The sequence below is a fragment of the Triturus cristatus genome, chromosome 3_2 (genome assembly GCF_964204655.1).
Source record: "Triturus cristatus chromosome 3_2, aTriCri1.1, whole genome shotgun sequence".
Taxonomy (NCBI): Eukaryota; Metazoa; Chordata; class Amphibia; order Caudata; family Salamandridae; genus Triturus; species Triturus cristatus.
In genome coordinates, this window is record NC_140584.1 from 41,970,899 (window position 1) to 41,998,343 (window position 27,445).

General features: G+C 47.8%; 1 long non-coding RNA gene across 1 annotated transcript in view; it reads left to right on the forward strand.

The window, feature by feature from the left end:
* Positions 1-27,445, forward strand: part of LOC146856775 (uncharacterized) — a 51,833-nt gene that overhangs the window by 15,004 nt on the left and 9,384 nt on the right. The window contains exon 2 of the long non-coding RNA XR_014979812.1: positions 3,091-3,238. This is a non-coding gene — a long non-coding RNA (uncharacterized LOC146856775). The remainder of the gene's footprint in view (positions 1-3,090; positions 3,239-27,445) is intronic.

Below are 27,445 nucleotides of genomic sequence, written 5' to 3' on the forward strand. Positions count from 1 at the left end.
CTCAGCATTCTTCCCTGAAGACTGGAGACACGCTTAAGTGCAGCCCCTCCAGAATAAACCATCTGTTGATCCAGGAGAACTGAAGGTCTACCGGCCCATCTCCCTGCACCCGTTTCAAGCAAAGGATCTCAAAGACATTCAACCAGCTACTCGCCAAACACCTAGAACACAACAGTCTCCTGGACTTCTCTGAATCTGGATGCCGAATCAAACACAGCAGAGACAGCCCTCATTGAAGCCACCAACGACATCGGGGCCTTCATTCTCTTGGGCGTATCAGCTGTCTTCAACCCAGTCACCCTTCACATCTTGATCAACAGACTTCACCACATCAGAATCCAGTGAGACGCTCTTAAATGAATCACCTCTCACAGAAGAACTCCGAGAATCCTTCTCGCACCAGTCACCTCTGAGCCGGAGAAGATATGCAGCATCCCACTTGGATCGGTCATCAGCCCCACTCTCTTCAACATGCACATGACCCTCCGCCCGTCCCCCCCCCCCCCCCCCCCCGGCAAACACACAGTCAGATCGCCCAGACTCCACATCATCTCCTGTGCCATTGACACCCAGATCATCTTCACACTGTCCGAAGACCCCTCCCCCCACAGACAACTTCCACAGATGTATGAGAAACGCAGCTGATTGGATTAATGGCAGCTCTCCCAAGCTCAGCACACATAAGACTGAAGTCTTCATCTTTGTGGACAACACCTCACCATGAAACAATGCATGGTGGCGTGCTTAACTTGGCCCATGCCCCGCCCCGACAGACCATGCCCGCAACCTCTGCGTCATCTTGAACAGCCATCCATCTATGAAGAAACAGGTAAACGCAGTCTCATCCACCTGCTTCCACACCCTACCCAGCTTGGCAAGGTCTTCAGTTGGCTCACATTTAACACCAGAAGGACCGTCATGCAGGCCCTTGTCACCAGTAGTCGGGAACACACTCTACAAAGGAGTCACCGCACATCTTCTGAAGAGACTATAGACAATACAAAACTCAGCGGCAAGACTCTTCCTCATCTCGCAGACAGACCAGCATTACACTCAACATCAAGAAACTACACTGGCTCCTGTTTCGGAAGAGATTCCGGTTCTAGATGCTGATCTACTCGTACAAAGTCCTGCACAACGAAGGACCAGTATACATCAACAAAAGCATAACCTTCCACTAACAGACCAGACACCTGCGATCGGCTTCCCTCTTCCTCGCAGACAAGCCCTCTGATGCCCCGTGGTTAATAGTCGAGGACGCTCCTCACACCTGGTGGCAAAAGCTTGGAATGACCTTCCCCTGCACCTTCTGGCCGTTCCGGCAATTCAGAAAATGGCTCAAGTCCTGGCTGTTAAAATGAAAAGAGCACCACAAAGCAGTTCAGCAACTCCAGTGCGTTGAGACCCTCACAGGTGAGATGCCTTGCTTTATAAATCCTTGATTGATTAAGAGGTCCTAGACTGTCCCCTCAATTGCTCTGTGGCACCTGGATAAGTGTAGGGAACTGCAGAAGCCTGAATCCTGCTCTGTACCTACTCAGAGCCTTGCACAGCAGCAATGACTCTCTGTGGTCCACCTCTTGGATGCCTTTTCAGGCTGCTCGAGTCATGCGGGCCGGTTGGGGTGTGCCTATACCCTCCCAACGTGAATATGGCTATGCTGTTGGAGAGGGGCGTGACTAGCTCCCACAGCTGGCCCAAAGACAAATTCACCAGTACATTGAACCTACTGTAGATACCCGGTGGACCGCAGAGCACCTCCCCATTAATAACAATAAACAGACATGCCCATCATTCTCAAAGCAATTCAAGGCGCCTGGTATCAGTAGAGACAAAAGTGAATGAGGTCTAGGTGGATGTCACCCTCCTGTGCCAATATACTCACAAAATAGCAGACCGGTTGACTGAGGCTGAAGCCGGGGTCTCAACGGTTGAGGATGAAGTGACGATCCTTAAACTCCAGGCCTCCAAGTTGCTCTCCACAATGGATATACTGGAAGAACGAGCACAGGGTGCTGAAAACCAATGCCTGAGAAAGAGCCTGTGGCTCGTTGGGTTCCCAGAAGGAGTTGAGACCTCAGTGACAGACTGCTTTCTGGAGCAATGGTTCCATTCTTGTGTCCCATTGGATAAGCTGTCTCTTAGTTTCGTGGAGGAGAGGGCGCAGCGGGTCATGGCTAAATGTCTTCCCCCAAGGATTTTCTCATCCCATGATGGGCCACATCTTCAACCACCACTGTCGGTATGTCATCTTCCAGGATGCTCAAATCACCAATATCTGCGCTTCACCACCAAGCCCATGTTCTTCCCAGACTACACCTGGGCAGCCCAGCAATGCAGATGCTTTCTTTAGGTCGTTAAACAAACTTGTGGCCCTTCAGATCCAATATATGCTCCCATTCTCGGTCCATCTGAAAGCTATTTTCAACCCGTCCACCTATTTCTTTGAAATTCACCAACAAGCATGGAAGTGAGCGATGGGTACTCTGGCCCACCAGAGTTGGGGAGGCAGCAAACTCTAGGACAGCTGGGTCCCCCGTGAGCTCTCTCAGGTACCCCTGGGGAATGAGAACCCACTCAAGGAGAGACAGACCGAACCAGCACAGGTGACTATGGTTATTGAACCCATCTCCTGCTGGGAGTCCACCAGGAGCTCTTGACCCAAAGGCGTCGCTCTCAGGCACCCCCACTCTCTTTCAGACTAAGATAGCGATCATGAGCCAATCAATTGAACCCTGGCAGGTGGAGAGGTGCAGAATGCCCCAGTCATGGATAGCCAACCATTGCTGCAGACGCTGTGAACTATTCTATTGCTATATTGCTTAAAAATGTTTTGGATGTGGGGTGGAGGGAGTGTTTTCCTGTGTTCTTTTGTTTTATTGTATGAATTAGAAATTGTTGTCGGCCAGTGTGATCCTTCAATTGAGCAACAGGGAGCCTCCGATGGATCCTGACCCACCCTACTAGTTTCTTTATGTTGAAATATTGGGCGACAGATACTTTATAGTTGTAAGTATGTGCTGGAGGTGGGGCTGTTGGGTGGGATGGGTAAGTGTTCTGTGTTCCTTTTATTCTTGTTTTCTTTTGCAGGCATTTAAATCAAATTTCGTCCACTGCGGGCACTCTCATACAAAATGCTCTACGGCTCCACTAAGTCTATCCCCCTTTGGACCAGGAGGCCTCTCATGAGGAGAGGGGCCAGTTCACCACTTTCCAGTACAGCCCCCAAATGGCTAAGGTAATTTCCTGGAATGTAAACCATGTCCTCAGTTTATAAGAGATTGGCAGTACTTTGCTATATAAAGCGGTTTAGCAACAATGTGGTCCTGCTTTAAGAAACGCATCTTTTAGGTTCCCACTGTCCCTTCGCATCATGTTTGGCTATGACTGAGTTTTTTAACTGAGTTCTTAAGAGGTTCACGAGGGGTCGTGATCCTGCTGCATATGTCCTTCCTAGTTGCGGTGTCCTCCTCATACATTGACCCACAGGGGAGGTACATAGGGATGGAGGGCCCTCTAGAGACTAGACACCAGTACTTCATATCGGCCTACGTTCTCCAACAGAGGTTGCACTGGACACTACAGGCTCTCCAGGACCTTGTGGTGCCTCCCAACCCCCTGGCCTATCTGATTGGGGGTGTGGGTTATTTTTAATGCCGTCCCAGACCCCAGTCTTGATATTTTCGAGGCCCTTTGCCCAGGCTGAATTGCGCGCTCATCACAACTTACATTGTAGGCCAACTCAATTGGCCTATGCGATGCTTGGAGATTATGTAACCCCTCACAAGGGCTGTACACTTGCGTGTCAGCAGCGCATAAACTGGGTCAAAGACCTTGAGACCCTCATTGTTGAAGCATCTGTGTTCTACAAATCATGATTGATTTAATCCGTCTGACTTGGCTCCCAGCCAGTGACCTCCCTTGTATTACAATGCAAAAAGATCCTGACCTGAGTCATCTCGGAACACACACCCCTCTTTAAAATGGAAACCCTTTTGTGCACCTTATGACCTATGTAGCGCATCAACGCCTGGCATCTAGTAGACCAAGACTGTATTGACTTTATAGAGCACTAAAGATCTTCTTTAAGCTCAGCTGTAATAATGTGGCCTCTGCTGGAACCCCTATGGGCGTCCAGTAAACCCACCCTGAGGGGGTCTGACCAAGGGATATGTAGGGGGAAAGAAGACACGCCAACTGGTACAGGTAATGGATTTAGGAGCCCATATCCTCTCCTTGGAGTGGTGGACCTGTGGCTGCACCTCGGCGACATTGAGCGACAGCTGCAAGTCCACCACTCTAGATAGAGGATCTGGACTGCCCACCCTGAAACAGATCTTCCTAGAGGGAGTGTGGGAGAGGGTTGGCCCAGCTGGTCTACGAGCATAGATACAAATCTAGCAAGCTCTTATTTTGGCTGGCAGCTTATGCTGCCTCGACTAGAACTGTACCGGCCATTTGCAATTTTCATGGAACCCTTCATGAAAGTATGCCCGAGGTTGCTCATGTAATCGCAGTGTAAAAAAGACTTGTAGGGTGCAACCCCTGTACCCCCACAGGAGTCTGCATTCCCACTGCTAAAGGAGATTTCCCATGCACTCGATTCCCTGCCTTTTATAGCCAAAAAACTTGACCAAAAGATCACAACTGAGGAGATAAACATGGCAATTTCAGCTCTCAATTTGGGAAAGACCCCTGGCACAGACTAGTTCAGCATGGCATTCCTTAAAAGTTACCCGACCCGTTCGCTCCATCACCTACTGGCCCTCTAAACTGAGGGGGCAGAGCATTGATCATTCACCCCAAGACCTGGCACTGCCATTATTGTGGTGATTTCTAAGGACAACCAAGCCGCAGAAGATTGCTCCTCGTATATGCCTATCTCTCTCAAAAACGCAGACATCACATTTTTTCGAATGTCCTAGTGACTACATTGTCAGACACTGAGTTACCTAGTCTACCCAGACCAAATGTTGGTTCATGCCTGGCAGGAGCACCCGCTGTTGCATACGGAGGGTACAACTCACCCTGCCCCAGGCGTGCCGATTGAGCAGCCCCCCCTACCGAATTGAATTTGAAACGGCCTTTGACACTGTTTTGTGGACCTTCTTGGAAGCTGTGCTGAAGCACGCAGTTTTTTTAACTTACTACTTTGGGCTCATCAGCCTGCCATACAATGTCCCTGCATCCAAGTCCAGGTAAACTGAGTCCTATACCCGCCCTTCCCAGTAGTCAGAGGCTCCAAACAGGTCTGTTCTCTGTCTCCATTTCTTGGCTTAGTAATTGAACTCTTGGCACGTCTTATCAGATGCGACTCCCAAATTCTGGATGGCTTTAAGAGGAGGATCCTGAAGAGCGCACAGCTCTGTATGTGGATAACATCCCATTACTTCTGGTTTACATGCAGTCTTTCGGCCCCAGACACCTCCACCTATATGGTGAAGCCTCTGGTCTGCAGATAAACATGAACAAGTCACTGTTGGTACCAGTTGAAGACACAGGAGGACATTCCTGGTGCCCTGCGATCCCGATATGCTTACTCCTTCAAATAGTTTGATGTATGTATATTCTACACCTCCCAGCCCTGGCTTGGACTCTTAATTTTCAGCCCCTTTACTAAAACCTTGACTAGGGACCTGTAGAAATGGGGCATCCTGCCTTTAAGCGCTATGGGGCGGGTAGCTTTATTTAAGCAGATGTGCTTCCCGCTTTTTGTATGTCATTGTGAACTTCCATCACACAATCCTTCGAGGACAGCCCTGTTGTGCCTTTTGGAGGAAGTTGGTTGACTGAGACTGGAGAGAACCTTTATCGGCATGGCCATAGAGAGGGTTGGCCTAGCTGGTCTACGAGCATAGATACAAATCTAGCAAGCTCTTATTTTGGCTGGCAGCTTATGCTGCCTCGACTAGAACTGTACCGGCCGGATGAACGCCTCCTCAGCGCCCGACATTGTCACAGACATTGTCACAGCCATCCCGGACGGATACAAGATCTCCCGGAGAGATTGCGTCCACCAGATTGGAGGAGGCATCGCCATCGTACACAAGAACACCATCTGCATCACGACCAACTCCGACGACACCTTCACCGCCGCCGAACACCTCCACTTCCAGATACACTCCGACCTCAAGACGACCCTCAGAGGCACCCTCATCTACAGACCCCCGGGACCACGCGCATAATTCAGCGAAGACATCGCAGACTTCATTAGCCCGCACACCCTCCCCTCCGGTGACTACATCCTCCTAGGGGACCTCAACTTCCACCTGGAGAACAACAAGGACTGCAACACCACCACCCTGCTGGACAACCTCGCCTCTCGGACTCAAGCAACTGGTGAACAGCCCCACCCACTACGCCGGCCACACGCTTGACCCAGTCTTCTCATCCAGCAAACACATCTCCTTCAGCCACTCTACCGGACTTCATTGGACTGACCACAGCTGCTTCATAAAAACCACGACCCACCACCACCTGCAACGGGTTCCTCGCCGAAGCTGGAGCAAGATCGCCGCCGAGCAGCTGACCACCTCCCTCAGCCGGAACCCTCCCGCCAGCACAACGGACCCTAACGAAGCAGCCAGCAACCTCACACAGTGGCTGACCGCCTGCGCCGACGACCTCGCACCACTGAAGAACCCTCCCAGCTGACCCGGCAGCAAGAAAGCCCCCTGGTTCACCGACGAACTCAAGGACTCGAAGAAGAACTGCCGCACCCTCGAGAAAGCCTGGCGCCACGACCAGACCAGACAACATGACCGCCCTCAAGCACGCCACCCGCAGGCACCACCAGCTGATCCGCACCACCAAGAAGACAGCTTACAAGGAAAGACTGGTCAACAACGCCAATAACAGCAAGGAACTATTCAGCATCATCAAAGAGCTCTCCAACCCCAGCGCCGGAAACAACGACATCACTCCCTCACAAGACCTCTGCAACTCACTCGCCTCGTTCTTCCACCGCAAGATCGCCAACATACACAACAGCTTCGGCACACCAAACACGCACCCAACCAACGCCCCCCACCACCACCACCCCCCTCTGCACCTGGACACCGGTCAGCACCGAAGACCCCACTCGCGCGATGAACACCATCCACTCCGGATCACCTGCCGACCCCTGCCCCCACCACATCTTCAACAAGGCCGACTCCATCATCGCACCCCAACTACGGGACATCATCAACACCTCCTTCCACACCGCCACCTTCCCGGAGAGCTGGAAGCATGCCGAGCTCAGCGCCCTCCTGAAGAAACCAACAGCGGACCCACCGACCTCAAGAACTTCCGCCCCATCTCGCTCCTCCCTTTTCCGGCCAAAGTCAAAGTCATCGAAGACCCTCAACAGACAGCTCGCCGCCTTCCTGGAGACTAACGGATCCCTCGACCCCTCGCAGTCCGGTTTTCGAGCTAACCACAGCACCGAGACCGCACTGATCGCAGCCACCGATGACATTAGATCCCTGCTCGACAACAGGGACACAGCGGCCCTCATCCTCCTGGACCTCTCTGCAGCATTCGACACTGTCTGCCACCGCACCCTAGTACAGCGCCTCAGCAACATCGGGATCCAAGAGAAGGCACTGGATTGGATCATCTTGTTCCTCGCCGGAAGAACTCAGAGTCCGCCTCCCCCCCCATTCAGATCCGAGGCCACCGAAGTCATCTGCGGCGTACCACAAGGATCATCCCTCAGCCCAACCCTCTTCAACGTCTACATGAGCCCCCTCGCAGCCATCACACGCCAACACAACCTCAACATCATCTCCTATGCCGACGACACCCAGCTGATCCTCTCCCTCACCAACGACCCCGCCACTGCCAGAACCAGCCTCCAGGAGGAAATGAAAGACGTCACCGAATGGATGAAGAACAGCCGCCTGAAACTGAACTCAGACAAGACGGAAGTCCTCATCCTGGGATCATCACCCTCCGCCTGGGACTACTCCTGGTGGCCCCCCGCCCTGAGCGCCACTCCCAAGCCTACGGACCACGCACGCAACCTGGGCTTCATCCTGGACTCCTCCCTCTCGATGACCAGACAAGTCAACGCCGTCTCATCATGCTTCAACAACCTACGCATGATCCCTAAGATCTTCCGATGGATCCCCAACGAAACCAGGAAGACGGTCACCCAGGCACTCGTCACCAGCCGACTGGACTACGAGAACACCCTCTACGCCGGTACCACAGCTAAGCTTCAGAAAAGACTCCCAACGCATCCAGAACGCCTCCGCACGACTCATCCTGGACATCCCCCGACACAGCCACATCTCCGGCCACCTGAGAGACCTGCACTGGCTCCCCGTCAGCAAGAGGATCACGTTCAGACTCCTCACCCACGCACACAAGGCTCTCCACGACCTGGGCCCCAAGTATCTCAACAACCGCCTGACCTTCTACACACCCACACGCCAGCTTCGGTCGACCAGCCTTGCCCTTTCTGCCGTACCACGCATCTGCAGAGCCACCACCGGAGGAAGATCCTTCTCCTACCTGGCAGCCAAGACCTGGAACTCACTCCCCATCCAACTTCGGCTGACCAAGGACCATCTCTCCTTCAGGAAGCAATTCGAGACCTGGCTTTTCGAGCAGTAACGGACCCCTCTCCCCCAGCGCCTTGAGACCCTCCGGGTGAGTAGCGCGCTATACAAATGCTATGATTGATTGATTGATTGTTGGGCAAAAAAAATATCGCCCGTAACTGGAAGTCGCTGGAACCATGCCTCATTCGAGGGGTAGAGAGGGGTGGACTGGTGTGCCAGCCATGAGAAGCCGATTTACAAGGCCCTGTTTTGCCAACGAAATTATAAGATGTGGAGCGGGTGTTGGATAAATCATGGCCTGAATGGGTAATGATGTTGATGATAATGTATTTACTATGTCTATATCTCCAATGCATTTTTTTTTAGTCTTGTAGAATTTTGTGGAAAATGACGAAATCTGAGAACTTGGGTATAAAAAAAAGAATGATGCTTTAAATTCCCACAGTTTCCTGGATAAGGACAATTTGTCCTAGTGCCGGCAGTGCTAAAGTTAAAGTAGCTGCCACCCATGGGCTGTGCACCACAAAGTTTTATCTTGCCCGCACCACAGGAGACCTAGCTGCAGGCCCAGAAACATTTGGTAGTCTGGCTTATAATTCTACAGCGGCTGGTGCTGGAAAAGAATACCCGCCTATTTGCAACCATCTCTGGACTTGGATCTTCACGCTGCTCTTCAGAGTTGACAGTAAGTTCCTTTGGTTTCTGACAAAGATTTTGAGTGCGTCAGTGTTTACAAAGTTTATTGAGCAGATGCACTTATTGTGTGAATCTCGACCCACGCTGGTGTTCAAGATCTCCTCTTGCAAATCTCAGGTGTCTTTCACACACTCAAGACGACGTCCCAATTCTGGTCACATCACTGCCTAGGGTGACATCCTGATCTTCTCCAGCAGCAGTGTACCAATGGCGATGGCCCTTGAATCCCCATGAGCCTTTCCTGGTATACAGAGGTTGTGTTACTCGCCTAAGGAGGCAAGCTTCTTGGGGTCACAGCTATAGCCCTATTATTTCAACATCGCTGAACCAGGACAACTGTCCCTAAGTTCCTGTTGCTCACTCTTGTGCAGTGGTTGTCTCTCACATTTATGGCAGCCCTATAGTCTCTGATGTATTGTTAAAACGCGATGGCCCTAAAGTTTCAGTCCCCCCTTTTCTAATTCAGGGGTCATGTCTCGCATGCAGACAGGTAGTCCGATCGGTGCAGTGGTCCGGATGCACCCTAACCTTTCATTCTGCCTCTCAGATTCTTGCACCATGACTTCTAGATCTTGCTACTGACTAGCTCTGTCCTGAACCTCAGAGTTCACTGGTCTTGGGTTAGGTAGAAGGTTGTGCACTAGGTGAGAATTCTTGATTCTCTTGGGTGATGTTTCCTCAGCAAGCATGGGAGATTGGACGACCCTCTGGGTCACAATCCTGGTTGCAATAAGCTGAACTTTGACCAAGTCTTCGTCTCAAGCCTCCTATTTAAATATTTTCCATATACACTGTTAGATTTTGTCTCTCTGCTTTTTATGTTCGTGTAACGGGTCGCCTATTTGCAAATGCCCACATCTTATGACACTGTAAGTCATCTATCACTAAAGAACAGTCTTCAAATTTGGGAACTCCCAACACAGGCCACCTTGATTTTTTCATCAGTGATATGTGGTTTTAAAGGTTACCCGTGACATTGTTCCCACTCGTTGTGATTCCCTTATCAGTCCTATAGTCTTCGACAGGTGTGCTCAGGCCTCCTTTGACCAGTGATTCCTTACGAATGAAAGAGTTACCTTTTGAAATGCAGGGCAGACCCTTGCTCTCCCTTCACCCTGTGTTTTCCCTTCCTGTGTGAGAAAATGCAATCCACATTTCTATTTTTAAGATTTATTGATTGACATCTGAACTTAGTGTTGTTTACTGTTGATTATTATTAGACTTTTTTGACTACAGTCTGTCACATGACCTCTTCAGACTTCATGGCAGAAGACAGAGTGCAGGAGTTGCTACGCTTATTGCGAGAAGCAAGGTGCCTTGATTCCCTGTTGGACATGGGAGCGATCTCTGTGTCAGTTCGTCCGGCTAGCCGCCGCAGTATTGGCATGCACTCTAAGTGAGAGCCAGGGGACATTATGAAGCCTAGGTAGTTGGATGGGCCGCTTGTGGGTTCAGGGAGGGCCTCTGAAAGCAGGGAGATGTCTGAGTGAAGTGAGGGTGGCAGGATCGCAGACAAGTGGCATAACTCAATGCACTTACAGTGCAAGATGCTTCCCGCTTGGACTCATGGCATGCAGAGAAACAGAGATAGCTAGCATAATGAAGCGCATGTGGGGGTTGGGCAAAAGTCATGGCAAGCGAGTCCGGGCACAGAGGTGTCTTGCCCAGGGTAGTAAACAAAGACTGATGCATTGTGGTGCGGCCACAGAAGAAAGCAGGCTAAAGCAATTCACAGGCAATGTTGCACAAAATAAGGTTACAGTTCCTTACATAGGGTGAGGGGGTGATATGGCTGATAGAAGGGTGGGTGTACTGGGATTCGGTTGCAGCGGGGGGGGGGGTCTAAGTGATCAGATCTGAATGCCATCAAACACCCTGAAGGGTGTCCAGCTTCATCATTGAGCAGCTCCTCATTGGGCTGATGATGCAGTGCCTGACCGGCTCCTCAGTGGGGTTCTTTAGCTTTGATCTTAGCCGTATTGATGAATTCAAGTGAGTGGGTGTAAGATAAGGGTGGTGTCTCGGTGACCGAAAATAGCCTAAGGAGTGCCGAGGTTACTTTTACTAAAGTGGTCCCCTTGACAAAGTAAAAACAATGGAGCAGTCACGGGTAATGATGTACCAAGATAGCTTCAAAAAGGGTGACGTGGGATCTGCCTGACGTAGGCCAAGCACATAGTCCAAAATAGCTAGGTGGGCCTCTTTGAGAGTTCACTCCCAGCCTTTGCTAGACATGGTGGTCCCCTCACAGGATGACCAAACAGAAGCTCATAGGGACTAAATACCACTGCTTTCTGTGGCACTTCTCTGTAGGTAAAAACCAGACATGGCAAAAGGACATCCGTAACCTTCTGAGTTCATCAGAGAGTCTCGTGATCATACCTTTTTTACATTTTCGTGAATACGATAACAGAAAGCAATCCCAGAAGTACATCAGTGTTGAGCAGACAACGCAGTAATATAAAGAATGCAAAGCATCTACTCAGTATGTTACATGGAGATACATCAATGCAATTAGGTGCATAAATAGACACGATGTTTGATCAACGACGAGCAGAATCTAGTACTCACAGGGCTACAACACATGCAGTGAATAACAGGGTTGTTGTCCAATCATCCCACAGGGTGAAACCCTTGTCTCAGTCTGCACCATCAGTCAGGACCATCCCCTTCAGTCACATCCATCTCTTTTCCCGCTATATAGTGCTGATACAGACCCCAAAAACGTTTAGGGCGATTCTAGGGCGATAGTAATTCACTATACAATTCAGATTGTGTAGTACATTAAACCATATCTTTTGACCAGTCTTTGACAATAGGAGCTGGTCCTCGAGCCCAGCGCATCGCAACCCTGCGTTTTGCAAGCAGTAGACCCATGTCTATTAATCGGTGTGTCTTTCAGCAGTCGCCTTGTACAACCCGGCAAAGCCAATAGTGGGTCCAATGGCAGTGGCAACCCTGTGATTTTGCTCACCATGCGACAAATTAATCTCCAGTGGTTCGCAATCACTGGGCACGACCAGCGGTATGCAAGAACACAGCTGGCGTGACTATACACCGCTCACATTCTGCAGAGTCACGGAGGGCATATCTGTGCAGCCTGTCAGGCGTATAATAACCTCTATTAAGGAACTTAAAATGTATGACTCAGTGTATCCCTTTCAAGGAAACATTCTGCGTGACCTCACAGCAATATGGCCAGGTGATGTCATGGAGACCCTCCCCAAGATCATTTTGCCATTCCAGCTAGCCTTGCTGAAGTGATTCCTACGATAGTCCAGTGATATGTTCTAAATACTGGAGTCTATCTTACTAGGAGATTCCGTACACAGAAGGAAAGAAAAGGAGGCTATCTTGGGCAGTTCCGTCATGTCCTCCCCAAGTGTTCTGCGAATGGCATGCCTCACCCTGTGAAAGTGAAACTTCACAAGCGGTGTGTGAACATGCACTTCCGCCTCATTATCAGCTCATCCTCTAGCCGTGCCTTCAGAAAGTAGCTCCCCAATTTTAACAATGTTAATTGATACCAGTGCTTGGACCACCTCTCTTTCACGGTATGCTGGCAGCCAATGGCATCACTCCAGCGGGGTTGAAGGGAAATACAAGATAGTGGCCGCCTGCCTTTTTAACAAATTTTGACATGCATGAGTACCCGAATTAACGGAGTCCAAAATACCAGCTCGCCTGAAACAACAACAATGAGAGAGGAGGGGGCCCAGCCGCAACCATTTCAATCTGTACATGTGGGAGGCCACTGGTGTACCCAGTGGTACGCATGTGAACCTTGTTCCACAAAATAATTTAATTCCAATTCCGGGGCCCGCCTCAACACTACCTGCATGAAAGGATTTCACTGCGTCGAGAGACCTCAGCAGCTTTGGTTTCTGGCTTAATATGCAGCAGCTTTGGTTTCCGGCTTAATATGCTGTATTGTTCCAAACTCAGTCAGTAGATTGTATGTCGAGGTATGCCCTGGCACAAACCCTGATTGTTCCGGACCAACAAAGAAAGCAACCAGCGGGCCAGCTGGTTAGCTAAGATTTTAGCGAAGAGCTTGGTATCCACATTAAAAAGTGACCGGGCCTAAAGGATGAACATTCATTAGGGAGTTTGTCTGGCTTTAATAATGTAACTGTTAAGGCTTCCCTCGTTGAGGGGGCATTCCCCCCACCCCCTATCTCCTCAAAAAGAGTAATCCGGTGTGGAGTAAGCAACTCCTTAAAGAAAGCAACAGTAAGGCCATCTTGCCCTGGGGTGCTTCCAGCACACATTGCATTTAGCGCAGCAAGCACTTCACCGGCATCTAACGGCCTCATTAGGTGCTCCTTATGCTAATCAGTCAACCAGGGCATCCAAATATGTTCTAAGTATTCTTTGATCGCTGCATCATCAGCAGTCACTCTAGAGTGGTACAGATAGGAACAGTACTGATCAAACTTATCTGCTATTGCTGTTGGGTCTCTCAGTAGCTCGCCACTCTGCACGCAACTCAGACACACAGCCCGACTCACACCAATCTCTCAGCACAGCTTCTTACACTGAGCCCGGCCTTTCCCCTCCCCATATGTTTTGGCAACTGCGTATTTCCCCATGTGTTTAACCTTGCTGTCAGCGATTTCGTGGTACTCCTCCAATGAATTTAATTATTCCGCTACCCGAGCATCCCAACTCACCAAGGCCTCCTGCTCTATCTCGATCAACCAAACGATTCTCAAGGCTAGCCAGTGTAGGAAACTGGCTCTGTATATACTATACCAAAGTGAGTTATAGTGTGCACAGAGTCCAGTTGAACCACAAAGGTAGGCAGAGGTAAAGTTAGATAGCACCTCACTCTCTATTTGTGGTAGTGTGGTCAAGCAGGAAGGCATTATCAGAGCACCATGTTAAGCATTTGTTGCACACACCCAGTAAGCAAATTAATTCAAAGACTGAACTTCAGACCAATTGGTTTTGTATAAAATTACTCTTTGTTATTTTATTTCCTAGAACCAAGTAAGCCTGGCACAGGTAAGTTGATAATTACTTTGCAGTAAATATACAGTTTGAAATGCCGTTGCAAATGTACTTTGGAATGGTTACAGTTTGAATTAATGGTTATGCAATACTGTGAACTGCTGCACATATACTTTGTATTGATCTTGCAGTTAAAATTACAGGCAAGTTATTTTTACGTTACTTTCAGATTTCTTTTTAGATTGTTTTCTACTCCCTGTGATATGCCTAGCTATCACACTGGGACATTTCCAAGAGAAAAAGTAAGTTAAGTCAGTTTTGCACAATTGTTATTTTTCAGGTTTCCATACAATTCAACTCCACACTTGGAACATTTTTCAGAGAAAAACAGTAAATAGGTTCCTATGGAGAGAAATTAAGTTAATGGTTACCAGGTAAGTAATCGGTCTTTGGAGTTGAGCTTCTGGGTTAGAACAAGGGTTCCCCCAGGGTCAAGGATTCACTCTCGTTACACCCTCAGCGGCACTAGGGCGGCCGGGTTAAGAGTGCTGAGGCACAATATTATCCAATGGGGAATGGGGGTTCTCCGGTTGGTGGCTGCTGGCTAGCAGGCCAGTTGGCTGTGTGAGCAAAGCTCCTGAACTTTAGCTCAGGGCAAATGGGGAAACAAAGGTGCACCCTCAGCGGCACTAGGGTGGCCGGGTGCAGGGTGCTGTTTCGACGTCAGGCACCCTGTTGTTTGCTATGGGGAACCTCCGGTTTGAAAAGGCACTGCAGGGAAGAAGGTCTTCTGGGTGCGACCACCACTTCAAAAGGTAAATTGGGGGTTGGCTAAGCACCGTTGGTTGGGCCACCCAAGGCCACGTGGCGTCGGTTGCTGGGTTGCCTTTTGGGGTCCCTTTTGGGGTAGGATCTTCGTACCAGCTCCTGGTCGCGGTTGAGGGGTCCTTTTGGATTTAGGTTGCAGGCGTCGGCTGGAGGCTTGAGGCAAGTCGGGCATCACTGGATCTCGGGTCAGGATCACCAGGGGGACCACCTCGTGCTGTTTGCCCACTCGAGCTCCGGCCGTGTACGGCGGGTGCAAACTTGTGCGAATTCTCAATTTCCGGCCGATGCCAGAGATTGCAGGTTAACAAATCCGGTGTTCAGGGGAGACAAAGTCTTTGTGGTTGAAGGCAGGTAGGTCCTCCGGGGTTTTCAAGGTTGCTGGCTGCAGGACACAACAGGATTTTGCAGGAGCAGGTTCGAGGGGGAGACAGGCCGGTAGGGCTGGGGCCAAGTCAGTGGGCGTCTTCCACTTGTGAGGTTCTGCACGGATGTTCAGTCCTTCTTCTTCTTCTTCTTGTAGTTTCATCTTGTTTGAGGAAGCAAGGTTCAGGAGTGCCCCTAAATACTAGATTCAGGGGCGTTACAGTTTGTTAAAAAGGTTGCGACCAATGGCTCCCTTCCCTGTGGTGGGTACTGCCCCTATTATGCTACCCTACAGTGGGAGGGGGCATAGGCCTATCCCTGGTTAGCTGGGTCCCCCCATCTGCAGGATGGCATGGACTGAGATTTGTGCTTCACCTCGCTTCCCCCACCTGAGGGGTGAAGTTGGCAGAGGTGGGCACACCTCTCTCCTCACTTGTTGTTCCTGCCGGTTTTCCCGCCCAAAGTGGGGTTCTAAACCACTGGGGGCCAGTTGCTGAGAGCAGCAAGTGGCCTAGGGAAGCTTACAAAGGCGGTAAGCCTTTGACGCTTCCTCTTCGTGAACCCTGCCAATCCTGGGGGAGGAAGCTTTGTACCTCGTCCCAGGATGTACATTGTTTCAGGCCCCAGAGAGCAGTAAGCTCTTGCCACAGGGGTCCAGAAACATGTTTGGTGGTGGCAGCTGAAACACTAGTGGTAGGTTAGTTTTCAGTGGGCATCTCTAAGATGCCCTCTGTGTGCATTTTTCATTCAGTCCCACACTGGCATCCGCGTGTGCTTAATGTGCTGAGAAGTTTGATACCAAACTTTTCAGTTTACAGTGTGGCCATTATGGCGTTTTGGAGTTCATAATGACAAACTCCCAGCACCATATACTCTTAATGGCAGCACTGCACTTACAACATCTAAGAATGGACTTAGACACTGTAGGGGGACATGGCTCATGCACCTGTATCCTCACCACTGGTATAGTCCACCCAGCTAGAGGGGAGCATGACCTATGCCAGAGCAGTGGGTTGCATGCATGGCACAAAGAGAAGTGTGTCATGTTGACTCTTCACTTTGTTCTGCACCAAAACACACAGCCTGCAAAGGCAGTGTGTGAGTGAAATGGTACAGGACCTCTAAGGGTGGCACAATAAGTGCTGCAGCCTTTAGAGGCCTTCTCTGGTCACAGTGCCCTGGGTACCTGTGGTACCATTTACCAGGGGCTGACCTTTGGCCAGAGATGCCAATTGGGTTTAGGCTTCAATGCAGTTTTAGGGAAAGAACATAGTCCCTGGGTACCTGATTAGCAGGAGCCCAGGGCACACTCAGTCAAAGCACATCATCTATTCAGAAAAAGTGGGGACAACCATGCAGAAAGAGGGCACTTACTCGCAGCCAGTCTCCCTCTAAGAGAACAGAGGACCCCAGAACGCTTGGACATGACTATCCCCTGTATATAGACTTTTAAAGTCTCCCATACTGTATAAAACTGGCGAACAGAGCCAATATTTGTTTCAAAGAAGCTCTCTATGTCCGCAGCCATCTCGGATTTGAAGACCCTGTCTAACAACGAGTATGGCGGAAACTGCCATGTGAAGGGAGCAGGCCTCTTCTCAGGTCTCTCTATGTCCAGCATTATTGGTGAGTGATCTGAAAAGGAGTGGGGGTGAGTCAACCAGGCGCAAATCTGAGGATACAAAGTTCTAGCGACCAACCAATAATCCATTCTGGTATGGAGGTCATGCAGGGCTGAGTAGTGGATAAAGCCCCCGGCAGCCGGTGAGAATGTCTGCCAGACATCCAGCATATTCAACTGAGTTACCACATCAGTAATCACTATCCGCAGCTGAAGGGCAACGAGCAGGGCCCCAGGATCGGTCCAATGCCTGGCCCAGCACGCAGTTGAGATCCCCACACCATATTTGTGTTAGAGAGGACTCCCCTTCCAGACCCCCAAACAAGTTGTGATAGAATTGGTGATTATCGTAGTTAGGTCCATTGATCTTAACTATAAGTATGTCAGCTCCCTGCCCTAGACAGCTAGAGATCACAAACCTGCCCCCTTGGGTCTGCCTCAAGCACCTCCAAATGTATACCTGATCTGGGGTTGACCCAGGTGAGCACCCCCATGGCATGCGTAGTGAACCCAGCCGCATGAAAGGTACCATGTAAACGCCTAAGTGTAAGCATTTTACTATCTATGGGCAAATGGGTCTCCTGTAATAAGGCGATATCAATCTCGTGCCTAGTAAGATAAGATATCACCTTTCGCGTCTTTCTAAAATCATTAAGGCCCCAAATGTTCCATGTGAGGAAGCGAGCTCTATTGCCCTGGCTCTGCGTCATTTCAAGTTACATTAACTAGATCTGCACTATCTATAGGATCCATGCGTCTCCAACCCTCTCTCATATAACAGTGCATTGTTATAGAATTATGTAAGTACTGTATGCATACTGTTACCAGCTCACCGCTTGGAAATCCACAAAGTCAGAAATAAGACGTGGCCATTTGAACACTGTTTATACACCCATCGAGCAACAGTTAACTGGATCCCCTAAAAGTTGAGGTAGTCTCACTGTCACCAACTCAGAGGCCTTCCTGCCAGGCCAGAGAGGACCATTCGCAAGCTGCGGCAGATCTAAAGTCTCAATGTCGATCTCCATCAAAGCTGACCGCATCCCCAAACAAGCATCTGAAGTTATCCCCTCAAACTCTGGGCAGCAGGCATCCATGAATCACCTCTAGTGCACTTCAAACAGTCCATATGTTACATACCTGTTCAGAGAAATGTAAGAAAACCAGAGGACAACCGTGTTATACTTGCCCCTCCATATCAACCCAAACGCCCCGGCCAGCTCCTCAGTGTCTCTTCTCCGTCCATCAGTCTTGATGTACTCCTTGTTGGCCTTCTGCAGTGACTTTGGGTCAGTGAAAATCTTTGATCCGCCATCCACGATGACCCTCAATTATGCTCCCATAGGCAACTCATCAAGGGAGCAAACTGTTGTCTTTCCTCATGCACCCTCATGGTGAAGTCTGGGAAAAGCAAGATCGAGGAACCCTCAAATTGTATATCGAGTCTCTCTCTAGCTTGCCTCAACGCAGCATCCCTGTCCCTTTAGTTCAATAATTTAGCAATAACAGGATGTGGGGGAGCACCAGGCGGTTTCCTAGGACCCAGGGAGCCTTGGGCACGACAAATATGGCTGAAAATGTGTCGCGACCCAGGAGTGTCACCAAGAGCTGCTCAACTAATGCCTCCATATTGCCCATTGCTGGAGATTCAGGAAGGCCTGGGATGCGGATATTGCATCTCCTTGATCTAGCCTCCAAATCCTCTCCCTTGTCCTGCAGGACGGTAATGAGCTTCCCCATCTGTTTCTGGGCATTAATTGTTTCCATCTCAGCGTCTTCAGTTTCGAACACCAGTCTCTCCGCCATATTTAGGCGCTCACTTTGCTCAGACATGCGGTCCATCCGGTAGGCCAGAGAGTCACTTTTGCCATTTATCGTAGACCAGCTTTTCTGTCTTGCCCTCAAAATTTGATGGATATCACCTTCAGACTCCTCGGTGTTATCACTCTGCACATCGGGAGACTTGTCAGCGCCTATATCCCTCTGTTTCGACTTGCGCTGCTCAAACTGCAGCTTAGACTGTGATTTGTCCATCTTGCCCATAGTCTTTAAATGTCCAAGCCCCACCACAGCTGCCACAAGGCTCACAGTCTCGTAGTACTCTGCCCACGTCAGCAAGGGTCCACAAATCAATCCGCTCAATATTCAGGTCCAGGCAAGAGTCCTCTGCTTAGTAAAAGCCTACACGGGTAGCACAGCAGGGATACAAACAGGAGAAAACCATAGGGGGAAAGCCCAATCCCTGAGTCGTTAGTAGATCGTAGCAGTTGATAGTGGGCATGGGAACTCCCTAATCTATCTTCTGGTGCCAGACAGGACAGAGTAACAAGGCCCTCTGTGTGCAGCGATAACGTCTAAACATGTCCCTCATCCGCCGGCCAGCAATTTAAGTCTCCCCTCACCGATCCCTAGCAGTCTCACCAGGCCTCCCCCAGCAATCTGGAACCAGTATAACAGGGCCCAAATTGCTATCGCTGCAATTACTGTCAGAGAGGCGGCTGGGGGCCGTCCACCGGTGTTTGCAGTGCACTCCCTGTCTGCCAGCAGGAGCGTGCTCGATCCGGGCAACGTCGTGGATATTGCCCAGCCGCTGACAACCAGGACCCAGCACCACCCGCCGTCCACCGGTTGGGCACAAAGATCGCTCACGTCCAATGTGGGCACAAGGTTGCGGTTTTGGGCTACAGGGCAGCCATGCAGAAGCGTACCACACCTCGCCGCACAAGCAGCTTGTCCGTGCCCAGACCGGTCAGCAACGAGCCAGATGCCGCCAGCCCCAAGGATGCCATCCGAGCAAGGTATGTGCTCCGCTCACCAGCGGAGGTCCGTACGGGCCACAGGCCCTGAGACTACTGGTGTCCGTGCTGCCACGTCTCAGCCGGTAATAGACTGCAGCACTCGTCTTCACTAGGCCCTTGGAGGCCGTAGCGCAGCCCCGTCCACCAGCAACTCGGACAGACACGATGAGCACGCCGATGGGCAATGAACCTCAAGTGCTTTACAGAGCGGCAGCGAGCATGTAATTTGTTGCTTGGATGTTGCCGGATTCCTGCCGGATAGTTACGATTGCATACGGAGCTCACCTAGAAAGCGGCCATCTTGAGACCAGGAAAATGAATTGGTGGGTTGTATGGACTTTGACTATGAGAAGGATAGCCTGGAGGAGGACGAGGTCTTGGGCAGTCATGTAATTGATAAGGCGTCACAGACGTGGTGGCAGCAAGGGGCAGGAAGGTCAGTGGGTGCTGGGGGCTGGATTTGTTAATCAGTGTCCACCTAGTGTTTAACAGGTTTAAGACACAGTATTGTCCAGATCCACTGACACAAGGTTGGCGGGCAGGTGACTTCTACTGGCAAGGCAACAGAAGCAATGCAGCAGACTACGGAGCGGGTACTGACTTTAATGCCAGGTGAGGATGTAAGTGCCACTTTCTCTGCCACTGTTATGTTTTCAATTGTGGTGGAGGCTGAGAATGGAAAGTAGTAAACAACATGTCTACAGATGTACTGGTATGTTAAGGACACTGGGTTAGGCACGGAGGAGCGAAGCACTGATACAAAGGAAGAAGGTACGCAAAAAAAGGAGGCTGTACAAAGAGATGGAGGATCTTGTGCACGGACAGGTAAGTCAGCAAGAGAACAACGAGGGGGCAAGGTCAAACACGGGAACTGATGCTGTGGAACAGATTGTGATGAGAGGTAGAAAGGTACGGTCAAAATAGCGGAGTTCAAAGAAAGAAAGGATTTGAAAAAAGTTTTCATACATGGTGACAAAACAGATGGGGGCACACAATCTGTTGTCCACCACAGAAAAGATCTGGCAGGGATTATATGTCGGAATGTTTAAGCTGTTGCATAGGGAGCTGAAAACTACAGAAAGGTCCAAGGAGGAAGAATATGACCGGTTCACTGTTAAAATATCGATGTAACATATCGCAGTAAAAATATTGAATACCAAAATATCGACTACCCAAAACTTGAACAGGTAAGTACAAAAATATAGATGTAAATAATATAGATTTTTTTAAAATATATATAACCAAAAATATAATGTATTAAATACGAATGTTATTTTTAACCAAACTAATTAAATTTAATTGACATTTTAACTAAATATTACAAATAAAATTAATTTAAAAAATATAAACACACAAACAATAATTTATACATATATTTACTTAAAAATAATTTAACAATTATCTTTATTGAATTTGTAAACTTTTAAATTACATAAACATAAAATTAATTATATCAATTTAAAATTTAAACATACCATTTTATAAGTAATTCTAACATTTAACTATTATAAAAATAATTACAACATACATTTCACAGTAAAATAAATAAAACAGTAGGGAAAATGTTGGATAGCGGAGGGGTAAAAATTACTATTCCCACTCCAGTGACTGCAACAGTAGGAAAAGTGTTTGAAAACACAGGGGTAAAACTTACTATTCCCATTACAGTGAGTGCAACAGTAGGGAAAGTGTTGGATAGTGGAAGGGAAAAAATTACTATTCCAACTCCAAAGAGTGCAACAGTAGGGAAAATGTTGGATAGCGGAGGGGTAAACATTATTATTCCCACTCCAGCGAGTGCAACAGTAGGGAAAGTGTTGGATAGCAGAGGGGTAAAAATTACTATTCTCACTCCAGTGAGTGCAACAATAGGGAAAGTGGTGGTGGTGTTATATGGTAGGGAACAAAATAAATAAATTTATGTTTTAAATGTTTTTTTGGTTTTCAAATTTGAACGTAATTAATTATGATTTTACAAATTAGTATAAAAAAAGATTAATACACATTTGTTGAATGCACATTCTTTAACACTATAATATGCACAACACACCGAAAATAAATTAAACAATTACCAAAATTACTTATTAATTTTTTTAAAACTAATTATTGATTCCGAAATTTAAAAATAAATTACTTCTCACTCTTCTCATCATTTACACCTATAAACACCACAACACCCCTAACATTAATTGCACAATTACCATAATTAATTACTAATTAATTCAAAATAGTTAACTAATTAATTTATCAATTAAAAATAAACTACTTCCCACTCTTCTCACCATAACACAAATAATAAAAATACAAACAATTCTTATACAAAAAATACATGCATCACAAACATAACATATTTACTAAAATACATAACATTAATACAAAAATTGACATTTTTAACATCTATATTTCTGCAAACTATATTAAACACTTCGATATGTTTTACATTTATATTAAATACACAAAATTGATATTCTGCATCACAATATTTTTCTTTCGATATTCTTGACCAACAATATTTTTAGCACGATGTTCTGGCTCGGCACCATATGACCTGCCCAAACGACCTAGGGTTCCCATGACAATATGAAACTGAACAGCAGTATTTTTGCTTTTCGCTAGTGTATATTTAGAAAAATCTCCAGAGCAGAGTGTGGTCCTATTTAAAAAGTTGGATGTTGGCAGATGCTTGCTCTGTATATGGTATACCACTTAGGGGCCGATTCCGATCTCGGTCGGAAGGGCACCGAATCGGGTTACGGCATTAACGAATCCGATTCGGAGGCTGATTTTCAGTCCGAGTCGTACACGGGTCGAAGTACGATGCGAACAAGCGCGAAATCTCCGTCCGAATCTTTTCCGGTTCCGAACCGCTCGGTACAACATGGTCACAAGCAAACCGTGGCGTGCAATGGAGACGTTTCACGACTGAGCTAGTATGATGCTCGATTCGGACAGCCAGATCGAGTATGAGCGTCCGGCTTGCAATAGCTCCCGGAGATGGACTTCGGGGGTCCGCGACGGACCCCCCCCGTCACCCGCAGACTTACAACTCGGACACAGGGGGAGACCTATGGGTCTCCCTAACACAGGCATGTACGGTTCGGATGGCACCGACGCGTACCCACTTTAGGGGGCGCACTTGTCCGCGACGTACCCATTCAGTCAATGGGAGCCCATGTACGACCGGCTCCCTTTGACTTCTATGGGAGTTCGACTGAACCTAGTCCGACAGCATACGGCCGCATCGTACTTGCTCGGTCGGACTGCAGGACCCCGGCTCTTTTGGAAAACACTCCGGATCTGTCTCGGTCGGATTGCTGTCCGACCCGGATCGGAATCGGCCCCTTAATTGTAAAACTCATTACCCAATGTACAGTGTTAACGCATTATTTTTTTCTACATTTTGTAAAAGTTTTTCTCTTTTGCATTAAGGAGCACATTCAAGGACTTCATCTTGAAGTAGATTAGTGGTATAGTAATAATAATGTTACAAATATACTTTGCATGTTTTTCGTGTTCATCCAAGGATTCAGATGTTCAAAACGTTTTAAAGGGTTTCAGTGTAAGTACAGCCAAACAAGGATGGGTTCCAGGACATCTGGATAACTACATAGGGGGTTAATAACACACTCCACAGGACAACATGATCAGTGTCCAGGGCTGTTCCTTAGACTCTGTAAAAAAAAAAAAAAAAATCAAATAGACCTAGTATTTCTGTACTACTATTAGGTCTTGGACACAATGTCTACTCATGGTCTAGCCATCATTAAATCAAGGAATTGTGCTTTGGAAATTACATGGAAAATCACTATTGAAGAAGGGGCCATTATTCTGGCTGAGTCAGGTGTGTCGCACAGGCGTCGTAAGGTTCTGGATGTGTTACCTATGGTGCTTTTGAAGTCGGACATGCTCTCTCCTCCTTGTGAAGAGCCTTAATTAATCTACAAGTCAATATTAGGAAAATATTAAACCTATTTTGATTTGGCATTGTAGGAACCTGGATCTCTATATAGTGCACCCAAGTAAGGTATACTATGTAGAGTTAAGATGACCCTTCTTGCTTTACAGGGCTCAAATGACGACCACTACATGCTCTATTTTGTGGCAGTGTGGGTGGGAAGTTTAGGCTTATCAGAGGTTATTGCTAAGCATTTATATCAATTTAGATACCACAAACTTCGTATATAGGTATGTACTTTCTGTGTTATTGATTTTAGCAGGTAAGTCAAACATAAAATATATTGCGTCTTTACGTGTAATGCTTTCCTATGAGACGAATAACATTTACTGCATACAGATACTTGTAATGCATTTCCGTGGGACCCATTTCGTACGTGACACGTTTGAGGGATCAGGACCAAAGTTTCATCAGCCGGTTGGTCATATCTGCCCTGGTGAGGGTTCGCTGACAGAATATCGACCGCAAAATATTGCGATACATAAATATTGCAACCAACATATCGATTACAAAAATATTCTCATCCTATGTTCATAATCTGAAGTACAGAAATATCAACAAAAAAAATTTATGTAATTACTAGCATTATACTTAATAATATTATTTATTTTATGTACTTTTAAAAAATAAGTTAAATAATAACATTCAACAAAGTGAAACACATTAATAAATATATAATTTTTTAAACTAATAATTTTAATTTATATCAATTTCAAAAATTATATATTCTAAAAAAATACATATACGAATAAAATCTTTACTAAAACACCATTCTAATTAAAAAACAAAACAACTTTTTAAAAATTTGGTAAGATATTTCACTCATGAAAAAACAATAAATAAAATTATCATAATTTTGAATAAAAAAAACCAATTGAAAAAATATGTAATAAAATATAACATTTAATACATATACTATTCACACTAAAATGTATTTAAAACTATGTAAACTATTATAATAAAAATAGTTAAACGTACAATTCCCACTTTACGCAACGCATTTATTATTATTTTTTTTTTTTAAATCTCCCTCCAATAAATACGATAATAGTGAAAATGCTTATATTTCCTGCCGGTAACCACGTTACACCTAGTCCTACTCCCATTTATCTCTATTATGCAATCAGGCCCGTGTGCCTCATAGACACACTCCCCTACCAATATAAAAAGACATCGGCCAGTACACAATACCTGTATGTACCAAGCCAACATAGCCAGTTGGCCGGGCCACCAGGAGGAAGGGTGAGCCGCAGTGGAGATAAGCGAGAGCAGGACTAGGAGTAATGTAATTACCGGTAAGTAATATTACCTCCACGTCCCTCTTGCTTATCTCCATTACGCAATGAGCCATACCAAGCTAAGGAAAAAAACAGGCCAACGGTCCAAGCATCATCCCAGAGCACCACAAAAGATGCCCAAATGAAGGGCAAACAAACAGAAAAGATAGGCCAGTCCCAACACTGTGGACCGAATCACGGAGGTACGCCCGGCCTCAAACACAGGAAAGAAGATGACCCACAGATAACGAGCCGAGGACCCCCGAGCCTGCAAGCCGACACAAAAGGCAACCCGAAAACAAAAGGAAGAAAGCCAGCAGAACCAGAAGGTGCAACACCCACAGATAAACGCAACAAAAGGACCGGTACAACAGACCCAGACTGATCAACAGACCCCAGCATTAGGACCGCTAAGCCCCTAAAGTCCAGCCGGAGTGCCAGAGAAACAGAAAGGAACCACGAGCACACCACGTCCCAGCCAACAGTCGACGCAGAGCACCGTAAGACCAGACAGACCCCCAAAAGGCACTCTCACAGAAGAGGCGACCAAAGCCGAGAGACCAAGGCACCATCGTCCACCATGCTCCATCTGCAAGACGCCCACTTGGGAAACACCCGAGAGGGCACCAGGAAAAAAGAAACCACAAGGCCACAGTCACCAACGGACTCGGAGATTCCAGACCCACCACCAACTCCAATAACAGAGGGACTAAAGGAACAGGACAGGCCGGAGGCACCAGAAAACCAGACTCACATCCCACTGAAACCGAACCCTGGAACAAGTCCTAGAGAGAGAAGCCACCAAGAGGCCCGGAGGTCAAGTAAACCGCAGAGCAACCCCCCCACATCCACAAACCAAAGCGGTAAACTATGTAAAAGAGGCGCCTGAACAGCCCCTAGGGCAACCCACACCCAGGTGATCACAGGATATAGCCCGGTCGCCAGGAACCAGAAAGGCTCAGAGATCACAGCGGACCCCCCAAAAAACGCAGAAGACATGGACCAACGGGGACGTGCAGGAACTTAACCAGCAAAAAGAAGCAGGAACGAAGACCCAAGTGCCAACGGCAAATGTCCCTCCCCTGACCCAAAGCCGGCAGAACCAAGGGGGCCTGCCAGGGTACGGGAGCAGGGAGGCACTACAAACTAGTTTGGAGGAAAAGACGGGAGACCCGAACAATCCAACACACCCACTAGAAGGAAAGGCAAGCCCCCAGCAGGATTACCCACGGCAACCAACCAGCCACAGGACAGGTGCACACTGGCCACCCCAGACTAGGCACACAGCCAGAGGGACCTTGCAGGACAGCAGAAAAACAGACGCCAATCTCATCCAGGCAGAAACCACCCCACAGAAGGAAAAGAAATGGGGTACTGCATGCAGGAAAAACCCATGGGATGCAGGCAGCCAAGCTAGAAAAAGAGCCGAGAGAAGACCAACCGGACCAGGAGGGCAACCAAGCCTGGCAACCTGGTAAACCAAACAACCGGACACCAAACATGGAACCAGCAGGCCAGGACAGAAGAGGAGGCTGTCACCGATGCCCCACGAACCCGAAAGAAGCAGTGGCAACAAGAGGGGCCATGAAGGAACCAGGCAAGACCTCTGAACTCCTGTTCAGGGACTCTGCCCTCTGCCCAAGCAGCTCCGCTAGTGTCGCTGTCGCTGCCCCCTCACCTCGCCTAGTGATTAGGTGTGGTGCCTGGTGAGCGTTGATCCACCAGGATTCGTAATTGTGCCTGTATTGTAATAGTGATTCTGATGGATACATCTGCCAGTGGATTCCTCACCTTGTGAATATCCCCTGCGCCAGCATTCCACGGAACTTTTCTTTCCCAGCACTCCACGTCGACGTGGGCGACGTCACAATGCATCGGCTCCGCTCGCGACTCCGATCGACGTCACCGGAGCCATAAGAAGCCCATGTCAGCGTGATGACGTCAGTTCCTTTTTTTCCGCGCCTTCGACGCGCAACGTTTTTTTTCCAGTGCTAGTTGGCTACTTTGTAGTTTAGCCGTGTTATTCTGTTAATTCGAGTATGTCTTCATTTTTGAATATATTTTTTAAATTATATTAGATGTGGGTTGTGTTGGAGATTTTGGGTGCGAAGTTAAGTTATTCTTGATTATTTAATTGAATAAAATGTAAATTGTGTAACTATCATATTTTTAAAGGTACATTTTAGCGGCAGGTTTAGTTTGTAGGTCAAAATGGCTTGGCAGGTAGTTAAATAACTATTTGGTAATTAATCTTTATTAAAATGTTCAATTTAGTGATAATTTGCAAAATTCTATTTGCACTTTTTACATTGTATGTTTGGTGTTTTTGTGGTTGTAGGAGAACAAGGTGGGAAGTTTATTTAGCAGCTAAATTTAAAATAATTTATTTGATTTATTACTTGGGG